Genomic DNA, 3,348 nt, shown 5'->3' on the forward strand with positions numbered 1-3,348 from the left:
ATTTCTCCTCGCTCCTCTCGATCTTGTGACCGGGCCCTGCCGCCCGCCGGGTGATTCATATGCCGCCAGCCCCGCAGGTGCACCGGGCTGTGCCGCGGCCGGGGCGAGGGGCCGCGCTGCACACCGGCTCTCCAGGGACCACCGGGGCTTTTAAAAGGGGAACTATTAATTTTTATTTTTTTTTTTTTGCCTAATTAATCACAGCATAAATGTACTGATAGGGAGGAGAACACGAGCCTGGTTTTCAGGCCTCGCGGCGAGGCAGACGGGACGCCCGTTCCCATTGAAATTGTGCCTAAACCTTGCTGGTGGTCTCGAGCCGAGAGCTGAGCACGGACAGAACTGAGCCTCGGAAGCTGAGGGACACGACGAGGAGCTCATCACCATCCTGCCGTGCAGTTTGGTGTCTCAGGAGCTCTGGGAGACGGGCGACGGTGCTTGGCTGTGGGTTTCAGGCTCTGGGGGCCCACCGTGGTGGGTGCCTCCGGTCCTGGATTGCAGAGGATGCTCAGACACAAAGCTTGAGGCACTTGCATTGCCGACACATGGAGGCTTTCCTCCCCAGCCCCTTGGATTCGCTGTAGATGTAGATCTGGGGCTGGTAAGGTCACAGAGTTGTAAACAGAGTGTGGCTGGTGGGGACCTGAAAGGTCACCTTACCTCCTACCCCCAGGCATGACTGTACTGGGGCCATATGCGTGGGCGGCTGCTTGGATGGTCGACAACACCAGCTCTTCTCGAGCAGCTTGGAGAAGGGGAACAAATAAACCCCAAATCTTTCAGCCACCCAAACCGCGAGGTGGGTGTCACGGAGGTATCTGATGAAGCCACCGAAGTTTCTCAGGGCTGCGAGTGTTTTGTTTGCAAGCGGTGAGGCTGCACGGGCGGGATGCGGTGCTTCGGGGGTGTCAGCTCCCTCCGGCAAACACCAGCTGCCCAGATGGGGCAGATGCTGCACAGGCAGCGATTTATTCACTGGGCAACCCAGGGCCTGGACGTGAGAGATGCTCAGCACTGGCAGGGATGGGATTCAAGGAAATCTGTCATTTCTGGAGGAGGAGAGACTTTCTCTGCTGCTGTTGGGCGTGGGAAACCCTCATTTCAGGCCAAACTGCTGGGCAGCCTTCCTGATCCTGGACCAACACCCTCCCGGCACGGCCTGCGTCCTTCCACAATGCCGTCTCCTGCCTCACCTAGGTTTTCCTGATTTGCCTGTGAAAACTACACACCCTCCTCCTCCGGAAATATTCAGAAACACTTGCGCTGAAATATGCATGGCAAAGGAGGCGGCCACCTCCCTCCTCCCTCCTCTTTCAGGGGACGAAGGGACCGGCGGGCAGAACTTGCTGCCCTGGGGCGTTGCTGCCCGCTTTGCTGGGTCAGTCCCAAAAGGCAGATCCTCGTCTGCCGAACCCCAGGGCGGCTGGTGGGGGGGAAGCCAGGCAGCAGGGTGCTGCGGGAGCACCGTGTGTGGCTGTGGGAGGCCCTTTCCTGCCTCAGTTTCCCCTGTGGCAACAGAGAGATCAGCCCTGCCTCGCCCTGCGCAGCAGCCGTATGAAAAGCTGGGGGTGGGGGGGGGGGGGAAGCCCTTTGGAGCAGCCAGGAGCTGCAAACCCACCCTGCAGAACTTTGGGGAGCGGGGCAGCCCTGAGCACTCTGCCCAGGGAAATGGGTGCTGGGTGGCTGGGGACGGTCCCTGAAGGTGGCAGCACTGGGAACCAGCTGGAGGCCAGGGAAGATCCCGCAGCGGGTCCGGAGGGTGCTGCTGGGGGAGGCTCTGCCTGCACCCCCCAGTCCCCACTCCACTGTTGTCCCCTTCCCCGTGGCACCCCGCTGCTGCGGCCGCAAGGATGTGCCGGCTGGGCCGTGCTGCTCCAAAGAGCATCCCCCAAATTGCCGCTGCTCTCAGGGCCTGGGGTTGGTGGGTGACCCTGGTTTGCGGCAGCGAGGGGCACGTCGGGAACCTTTGGGTCATCTAAGTCCGAGACAGGTCTTGGTTTGCAAGCCCGGAGGTCTTTCCTGTTATTATCCAGCCCGCAGCAGGGGAACAATAGCAGTGGCGGCCGGCGCAGTGTGACCCAGAGATAAGGAGACAGTGTGATTAGCAGGAAAATGAAATAGTAGGTCCGGAGCGAAAAGTGGTCCCGAGGGAGCAGCACCGCTGGGAACGCTGGGGTTTCCAGCCAGAGGACCACTAGCAGCCATCAGGCACTGGGCTGGCAGAGATGGGGCTGCAAAGCCAGGGCTGATGTTATGGGACAAGCAGGAACCTTGGCGTCGTGGCCCCAGCCAGGGACCCCGGAGTGACCGGGCAGTGCTGCAGCTCCAGCGAGGGGTTTGCAGAGAGGCTTTTTTTAACCTGAAACCAAGAAACAAAAGAGGAAATGGATGCTTGCGTCTCAGCTCTGAGAACTGTGCCATGACACACGACTCTGGAGACGTGAGCGGTTCCCTAATGGGAGAGGAGCTCGTGGCACAGCCGGCATCAAAGCATGGCAGAGACTCTCCAAATCCACTGCATCCGACGGCGGTGCCGGAGAAGGGGCTCAGCCTTGTGCAAATGCGGCACAGAGGGTGGGGAGCCGGAGCAGGGGGTGAATCCTGCCCCAGTGGGGTGGGGGTATCCATCTCAGGATGCCATGGAAGGGGATGGATCATCTCCTGGCCAGCCGAAGGCTTTGCAGCCTGGGAAAGCGCGGCTCCCGAGGGCTGCAGGGCTTTGCTTTAACCACCGAAGGAGAAACTGGTGAGAGGCCAAAGGCGAGGGATCTGCACAGCCATTGAAACCAGCCCGGGGGGAATTAGCCATTTCCTAGCAATGAGGAAATATGGGGTTAGCTGAGGACCTGCAGGGCTGCGAGGAGGGAAGGGGAAGCGAGTCACTACCGACAAGTGCCCCGCAGACAGCCTGGTGTAAACAGGGCAGCACCGGGCACCCCGGCACCAGCCCGGGATGACGGCTGCTCCTGGGGCAGGAGCAGAGCTGGTGGGCCAGGGCCACTGTATAAACACCCCTGCCCCCTGCCTTTTTTTTTGTTTTGTTTTTTTTTTTTTTTCTCCTCTTTTTCTACCGAGGAGTGTTTGGGGCAAACCACATCTGAAGGTGCTCGCGCTCCCAGCGGAGCGGGTGAGGCTGGGGGCTTCCCACTGCTGCGGCTCCGCACGGACAAACCCAGCCCAAACCGACTCGGAGAGCGAGCTGAAAGAGGAAACAAAACCCCAACAGAGTTTCTCTCTCTCTCTCGAGCATCCCTTGAATGTGATGTTCTGGGATGTCTGGCAGCGTCTCGGGGCAGAGCCGGGCAGGCGCAGCCGCTCGCCCTCCATAACAAGCGGGGCTTGCAACCC

The sequence above is a fragment of the Egretta garzetta genome, unplaced genomic scaffold (genome assembly GCF_000687185.1).
Source record: "Egretta garzetta isolate BGI_Z169 unplaced genomic scaffold, ASM68718v1 scaffold233, whole genome shotgun sequence".
NCBI lineage: Eukaryota > Metazoa > Chordata > Aves > Pelecaniformes > Ardeidae > Egretta > Egretta garzetta.